Source organism: Ursus americanus, chromosome 8 (genome assembly GCF_024610735.1).
Source record: "Ursus americanus isolate L20-20 chromosome 8, mUrsAme1.1.p, whole genome shotgun sequence".
In the NCBI taxonomy this organism is placed as follows: domain Eukaryota; kingdom Metazoa; phylum Chordata; class Mammalia; order Carnivora; family Ursidae; genus Ursus; species Ursus americanus.
Genome location: NC_142134.1, coordinates 35,282,657 through 35,291,795, shown reverse-complemented (window position 1 = coordinate 35,291,795; position 9,139 = coordinate 35,282,657).

Below are 9,139 nucleotides of genomic sequence, written 5' to 3'. Positions count from 1 at the left end.
TCACTACCACTGGATAGTATTTCTGCAAGGTTCCAGAGCTTTTAGAAGTCTATTCCTTGCTTCTTCTCAAGGGAGGTTGTAATCTGGCATGTTGCTCTCTGTATGAAGGGTAACCAAATATTGATTATTTATCATAGGAATACTTAAACACTGGCTACAAAATATATGAAAGTAAAGAAAAGGCTGTAGAAAAAATATTGTTGCCCCCAGAAGAAATCAGAATAGCTCCTCTTCTATAATGAAATACCTGAGATGGAAGGTCTCTCCATTTGTATAAATTTCCTAGTCTAATCTGATACACAATGTGAATTAAAACAGTGTACACCTTGTACACTTTAAACTTGCACAACATTATATGTCAATAAAGCTTGGGGGAATATATATGTATTGGGGGAGGATATATATGCATATATCCCGGAGGACATGATTCTGGGTCATATTTATTTTGGGTTCCAACTCTATTTGGTGGCCAAAGAACTTCCAAATCTGGTAAAGAAATAAGTGACCACTGAATAGGCTGAGTAACTTAGAATAGCAACATCAGACCCAGACAGCTATACTGGAAGAACAGATGAGATCTCATTGGAATAGAGACAAGGTAGTGTTGATAAGGCACAGAAGTTAGGGAGGGTGCATCTGAAAAAGTGGACGAGGCATAGCAGCAAAAGGGAACTATTATGTTCTATCGGCTGCAGGTCCTCTAATAATGTCCCTGTTTTTGAATGGAAATTTAAGGGTAGACACTAGGTAACAGGAGGTCATGTAGTGTGTAATGATTCCTAAAATGTGCTTTTGATCTTTGGGGACTTGCAAGGCCTGAAGAAAATCAGGTTTTATGAATAATTTCTGTATGCTACCTCTCCCAATCCTTTGTTGTCTTCTTCAGTTTTTCTTATTGTTCTAATAAACAAAAACAGAAAACAAAAAAGAAAAAAACCTGCTCAGTATCAAACTAATTATAAAACAGAAAAGCATAAAAACAGAAAATGTTACCGATAACCTGTTTACCCAGATACAAAGTTTGGGGATAATTTTACTTTTGGGGATAATTTTACTTTTCAGTAAAATATAACAGTCATTACATATATAACTGTTTTATATAATAAGTTTTAGGTTTATATAATAAAAAAGTACCTACATTAATATATTTTCTGATATTCATGGACAAAAGCTATCCTTTTTGGAGTTGCTTATAAAATCTTTATAACCTTTGCTTATAAAGGTTTTACTTTATCATGTCCTTATTATTGTTTTTTTTCTAATTTCTGTATGATTTATTTCTAATGTTTATATATTAAGACTATGAAGATTTAACATACTTCTCAGACTATTTCTGTGAGATAGTTTCTTAGAAGTAGAATTTCTGAGTCAAGATAAATTTGGGATAAATTGGTTAAATTTGGGCAATTTTTTTCACTCTGCCAACCTATTCTATCTGGAGGATAAAGAGTAGACTTTTTTGCTTTAGACCTGTATAAACCAGCCTTTTATGTATAGATTCTATGCTTTTAAACAACTTTATTTATTATGCAGGAAAGTGTCATCTTTGAAAGTGGTTTGAATTCACCTGTATTTATATGCATTTGAATTCTTCCTTACTGAATTATGTATGTACATTTCTACCCATTTATATACTTAGGCTATTTTATATGTTTTTAAATATTAAGAATAGTCTTTTGTTATATAATAAATAATTTTCTTTTAAAAATAAAATTTCATTTGGACACTATACCCTCTTTAGAGGCATGTACTAGCAACTGAGACATTTGTAATAATATTAAAAAATTATAAACATTAATACATAACCATGAAAATGTATATTTTATGTGTTTTTAATGTAAATGCCATACAGTTTGCATAATGCTAAAATCCTTTCTGGCATTTACAATTATATTTTGAAGATCTATCTTTGTTGACTGAAGTAGTTTTAATTTTTAATTTTCAACTGTATTTATCATATGATTATGCCACATTTTATACTCTTCCCAATTTTGCATCTAAAAACAATACTAAAATGAATTTTAACATATATGTCCACATTTAGATTCTTAATACTATATATATAACATCTTTTATAGTATAACTTTGTCAATAATTAATTTCTTAATTTTCTGTAAAAGTTTTGGGTGAAATCATCTGTTTTTGATATACAGCAAAAAGAAGTTCAGACTTTTATATTTCCTCTTATCAGCATCTCTCCTGTTGGAAAGTAAATATGAGAGGTCAAAGTATTTTTCTTGGGGGAGTTGATATGATATGGATACAAAATAATTTTAATCTCTGATGTTCTGGCTTATGCATCCTAAAAAAAGGTATTTGTGTTAATTTGTCTGGGCAACTTCCTTCAAAATTAGTCATTGGATAGACGTTACCAATATTTCCTCTCTGACTCTCAGACTTCTTTGTTTTATTTTTACTCTCCCTCCTTGTATTGATGTAGAATTTCTTTAATTTACAAAACCACGTCCTGATCTAATGTATGGTTTATTATGTTCCTTTTTGAAGGAGAAACAAATTGGTGTCACAAGTACTTTTTTCAGGTCATAGATATGCATTCTGTTACTGTTGCTTTTCACTTGTTTGTTTGGGTCCTCATAGTCATTTTCCTTTAAATGTCAATGCCTTTTAGTGAGGACTTATAGTCTATTCTTTCTCAAAGTCCCCTTGGCTCCCAATTGTTTTATGCTTGAGCCAATTCATAATACCTGCTTTTCTGTGTGTAGGTGAATATTTAGCCCTTTTGAAAAGTTGAAATTTTTCTCTATGAGTTTTCATTTCTCCTTTTCCATAGTAACCAAGACTAACAGTTTCTTTTTCTCCGCCCGTTGGGGGTGGGAACAAGCAGGGAAAGGGCAAGGCAATACCTAATTAACTCCTGCCCAGTGAGCTCAGATGAAAAAGTTCTTATCGCAGCTTCCTGCCAAGCTTTAACTAGAATTCTTTCCAGAATTGTTTCTCTCCTTTGGCTATACTGTTGACTGCAGTTTCATATTAATCATGAGTTTTGAGTTATCTATGATTTTAATTGTGCTCCCACTACCATTATTCCAATTTCACTATATTTAACTATATCTCCTTCTACTTTAAAACACTGTGCTTCAGCATTTCTTTCTCTTTTTTTGAATTTATTAATAATTTCAGAATAGTAAAATTTCCTAAGAGTTCAATATATTTTTTCTTGTAACTAAAAATCTACTCAGAGTATATTTCCTCAGTGTGTCTTATTCTCATTTATATCAAGAGTTCTGTTGGTGGAGTGCTAAACCATCTCTATACTGGAAATGCCCACACCGTTGTCCTGTGATCCTATTTTTCACAAAAGTTTGAAAGTTACATGTTTCTTTCTCCAGAATGGAAAACCAGACTACTGTCTTTAATGTCACTTTAACATTTTTAGAATTGACAAATTTGAAAAGACTGAAAGGCTTAGTAACGTATCAAACTTCTCAGATTGAAAATAGCGTCCCTGGAATTTCGCTTTTTTGTGCTGTCATCTAAGTACTAGTGCATTAGGCATGGGAGTTCTGAATTGTTCTTTCTGTTACAACCAAGGCATATCCAGAGATAGGTAAAGATAAACAAAGTAGTACTAGAGGGGAATTTTGAAATTTTCCTGTAAATGGTGGAAGCCTTCCTTTGAGATAAAAAATAAAGAGAGACTGAATAATTTAACTGTACAGAGCAAGAGAATCAAAGTCAGAGTCTTTTGATCAATGTAGGAGACATGAACTCTTAACTCCAGTGGGCATTAAACAATAGGTTGTGGAAAGTTTACAACCTTTTTATATTATTAACATGATAAGAATGACAAAGACTTTCTTAATTATGAATTTAATTATTAATTCACATGATTTAATATTTTTGAGCCGGCAAATCTTATAAATAAATGACATAATCAGACTGCCTAATTTTTCTCTATGAAATATGTATGCTTATTTTTCCTTATCCTCCCAAACCTTTTCTCTTGTCCAGCTTTTCCCAGTTGTCCAGAAAAATACATCAAGATACTAAAATACATAGTATTCTTGCTTAAAATCAGTTCTCTTAAAATTTTCTCAGACCTGTATATGCCTGTTATTGTTTTGTTCTTAAATCATCGTTTAATCTTTTCCTTTTGTCTTTGTGGTAAAATATACAATGTTTTAAAGAAAACAAATCTAAAAAAACCCATAGCTCTATTAAAATGACAACAAATCTCAACACATGGCTCATAAGATTCTATGAATTTCACACCAAGTGAATCTCTCCACAATAACATAGTGTTCCTCCCTCCTCTTGGGGCCCCTGGGGTTTGTTACAAGGGGCTTTGTTGTCTATTATATCAATGTAATTGCCGTATTGTAGCATCTCAGATTTATTCCTGTGGAACACTTGTCAGTGAAGGCTGCCTTCATTTTCTGTTTTTTCCAACACTCAAAATTCAACACTAAGCCCAGAACAGAACAGGCATTTTCTTCTCCTGATAAGAGATGATATATAAAGAAGAACATCACAATCCCTGTTCTTTTTTATTTTTTATTTTATTTTATTTTTCTGACTTGAATCCTGTCTATGGAGAATAAATTCCAGGGGGACAGTAAAAATCTATAATAGGCAAAAGAAAAAAAAAAAAAAAGGAAGTTTACGTATTTCATAGGATGCACAATGTCTGCTTCTCTGTTTTTGGAGAGCAAGATCTCACCTACCTTTGGGGAGATAACGGTGCTGTGTCAATATTTTTGTTACTTCATTTGTGTGTGCTTGATTCTTTCTTGCTCTTGACCTCCTTCGGAATTGTTTTTTCTGTGCCCCATGGTGATGTACACTAGTGCTTGTTAGTACGTGAAGTTTTCTCTACAAGCCGGTTGAGCCACCACTACAGATGGAGCGAACACTGTCTCCTTCTTTAAATATGTCCATAGTGCATTGCTTTTGACTATTTGCTGTTTGTTCTTTGTAGGAAGACGCCTGAGTTACTTCCTTCTCTCAGATATGGATGGAACTAATTCCTTCAGAAAAATTATAATTAAATAATTCTATCATTTCTTCCCTTTCATGTCATCATCCTGAAAGCACTTTTAGTCCTTTCTCTTCTCCATACTTTTAAAGTTATTATTTTTATAGAGATAGAATTCACTATCTGAAATTAACTCTTTTAAAGTGTACAATTCAGTGGTTTTAGTATTATTATCATAGCATAAACTTCATTTATACTTGGCTGTCTTTATATCAACTCCTTTTTTCCCTTGCTTTCTTTACCAAAACATGTCATTCTGCCTTCTGGAACTCATATCCTTAGCTAAAAAATTCTCCTGCAACTTGAACATTTTTCCATATACTTTGCCTCTTCTCATTGCACTAGCTGAAATCTATCTGCTAAGAGTATAACTTCTGTTACAGCTTCCTCATTATCTTGTATCCCACCTACATTAGTTCTAGGAGATGGGGATTACATCCAATTCACTCCTGAATGTAGTTTCAGGATCATTACTGCTCTACCCTCATGTTAAAAGCATCTGTTCCTTTGAGCATTATGCCATCTGGCTGTGCCTATTCCTCCTACTACTCAATTTTAGTCACTATTATTTTACCAAGTATATTATAACTCCCTCTCATTTACTGGAGAGTGCAGTACCTAGCATGAATGAGTCTTCTCTGCTCTAAATTCAGCCATTATTCTGGTTGACTACCATATTCAAATGGACTATATATCCAGCACTACACAGTATAATAGACATTCTTGTGTCCCAATGTTAAACAAACCCTCAGTGCTGTCCTCTAAATGTTTTGTTTTCAGTATTTTCTTTCTTTTCTACAGAGACTATTGCAAACTTTTATCACTCTTTTCAAACACATAGTTAAACACTTCTTCACTTATTCTTGGTGGAGTTCTTGTTTCAGTACTTGAAAAAGAAAATAGAAATAATCAAATGAAAACATTTTAACTTCTTAGTGCCACATTTAGAATAAGGCTTTGTCAGGGTGCCTGGGTGGTACAGTTGGTTCAGCGTCTGACTCTTAGTTTCAGGTCAGGTCTGATCTCGGGGTCATGAGACTGAGCTCCAGGTTGGGCTCTGTGCTCAGCATGAGTCTGCTTGAGTTTCTCTCTTCCACTTCCTCTGCCCCTCCCCCATGCTTTCTCCCTCTCTCTCTCACTAAAATAAATAAATAAATATTTTTTTTTAAAGAATAAGGCTTTGTCTTAATATAAGGCTTTGTCTCCTCTCCTTTCCCACCTTGCTAATGATACTGATCCCTTTTCTTATCCCAACTCTCTCATATATTTTTTTTTAGTTTTCCAGTTCTCCGTATTGACCTTTTTACCACATATTTTAAAAATGATCATATGTATGAAAACTTACAGAAGGGGGAATGAACCATGAGAGACTGTGGACTCTGGGAAACAAACTGAGGGCTTCAAACTGAGGGTGGTGGGGGATTGAGATAGGTCGGTGATGGGTATTAATGAGGGCACATGTTGCATGGTGCACTGGGTGTTATATGCAAATAATGAATCATGGCACATTGCATCAAAAACTGGGGATGTACTGGATGGTGACTAATATAACAAAATAAAAATTATAAAAAAATAGTAATAATAAAAAAAGAAAACTTACAAACAAGTTTTTAAAAAAGCTAAATCGTAAAGAGCTTGCCTCATATTCATATACTATTTCACCAAATGTTGTACTTGTTTCCCCCATATAGCCAAATCTCTTTGTGAATGTTGTCTACTTTTACTCTACTTCCAAAATTCACAGTAATTCCCAAAAATATGAAAATCTCAATTTTATTTCTGCCATATAATTTATTCATACAATTGAATAAAGCTTTATGCTTTATCTTAGTTGGAATTTCTACAGGAGAAATATCACAGACAAGATGGCTTAAACAATAAGCTTATTTTTCACAGTCCTGGAGGCTGGAAGTCAGCTTCTTAGTGAAGGCCCTTTTTCTGGTTTTCAAATGACTGTCTTTTCATACCCTCACATGATAAGGTGAGGAGAGAGGGAGAGAGAAGCTCTCTGTGCCTCTTCTTATAAGGACATTAATGTCATCATGAGGGCTCTAATTTCATTACCTAATCACTTCTCAGATGCCCCATCTCCAGTTACCGTCAAATTAGGCATTAAGCTTTCAGTATATGAATTTGTGGGGGGAGGGACACAAACATTCAGTCCATAGCATGCTTTATACCACAATATGTTCTTCCTACTAAATTCAATAAAAATGTTAAAAAATGTTGGGAGGCCTGGGTGGCTCCGTCTGTTAAACATCTGACTCTTGATTTTAGCTCTGGGCATGATCTTGGGGTTGTGCAATCGAACCACAGGTTGACTCCATGCTGAGCATGGAGCCTGCTTAGGATTCTCTCTCTCTCTCTCTCCCTCTGCTCCTCCCCCTGCTCTCTCTCTCTCTTTCTCTCTCCCCCCACCCCAAAAAAGGTTTTGTTAAAAATGTTACAGTTTTTGTTTGTTGTATCTTCCAGTAGCATCTGAATGATCAAATTTCTGTCTTTACTTGAAGCACTCTTCCATGACACAGGTCTGTTCTCTATAGCATGTCATTTCAAGGCTTAATTTAATGTCTCCTCTGGCCATTAATTAAATATTTGTGGGTTTTATGTATACCGGCTAGGACTCTCTTGCAAGATATAGAAAACTCAAGTCAAATGGACTTAATCACTAGAATGAATATAGTGGATCCCATAACCAAAGAGTCAAACAACAGGGTTGCTTAGAGTGAGTCTTTATAAAGTGCTCAAATAATGACATCGAACACCCTGATTATTGTTTTCTTGTGTGCCTTCATCCCTCACACTTTTCCATTATAATATTGGTTTCCTTTTTTGCTCCACATAGGGCATGCTTACTCTAGGATCCTCAGGAAATCTGTTCAAGAGTCATATATTGCTACAGCAGTCATACACCTCACATAGTCACACTACACCATTCAAAGGAAAAGTATCTGTTCTTGCTCATATGGAAAGAGTTCTGTTTCCCAGAAGCCTCACAAATACTTTCTCACATCTCTCATTGATTATGAAGGGTAATGATGTTGTGTGTAAGACAAATGATATTTTGATGTAGCCAGAAAAAGCCCATCTCGGGGTCTTTGGATAGAGCTAAACTGAGTCAATCCATGTTGGAGAGTGAAGCATTTTTCCAGAATGCAATTATTATCAACTTTTATCTATCAAAAGATGAAAATATATTTGGAGGTTTAATAATCTATTATAATGACATTTTATTTTCAAAACTCTTATTTATACTGTGAATTCTACACAGAAAATGCATTCATTCCTAAGTCGGAATGATCATGTCTATGCAGTTTATGCCCAAATCTAATATCACCTGCCTCAATTTTTCTCCTAAGCTCCAGAACCCAATATCTATTGGATATCTTAGCAGGTATCCTTATTAGACCATATTACTGGCAGCTCAAACTCAATATATTAAACTTTTATTTGTACTCCAACATTTCTTCGTTCTATGAATCTCTTTGGTATTGGAGAACATCATCGAGAGGATGTGACCACTGGCTGACCCACTAGTTAGACCTGGGCAATCAGAGGCCCTTCACCTCCTCCTCTGTCATTGGAATGTACATTCTGCCCACCATTCCTACAGTGGGAGTTATTCCAAGGACACAGCCTTGAGAGTGTAAGGTGTTGTTGAGACTACCTTAGGCTGTATATGTGACTGAACTCAGTTAAGACCTTTATCTAAACACTTAAGATTCTGGCAGGTGGGTACAGAGATCTACTTATTTTGTGGCCACCCCAGACAAGCTTTGTCTGTAAGTTCTCTTGCTCATTAAACATGCCACCTGAATCTGATCACCAGTCTGAAAAAGTCTGCCTCCCTTTTGGGTCTTTCCCTGCCTGCTGTGTACAGGGGACAGTTTATGAACCAACAGAATTGATTAGATTTGCAAGAGGAATCAAATAATCTAAATTTCAGTGACTCACAAGAACAGATGTTCATTTTTCATGTTGTACGGGGGTTACAGTTTGCGTCCAGGTCATCCTCTGAAGGGCGGGTCTGCCCCAGCTTATATATTCTTCCACCTGCCATCTCATTCCAGGACTTAGAATAAGGAACACCTCTCATTTGAGACATGCCAATTTTTATGTCTAAAGATAAGATCAAAGAGGAGA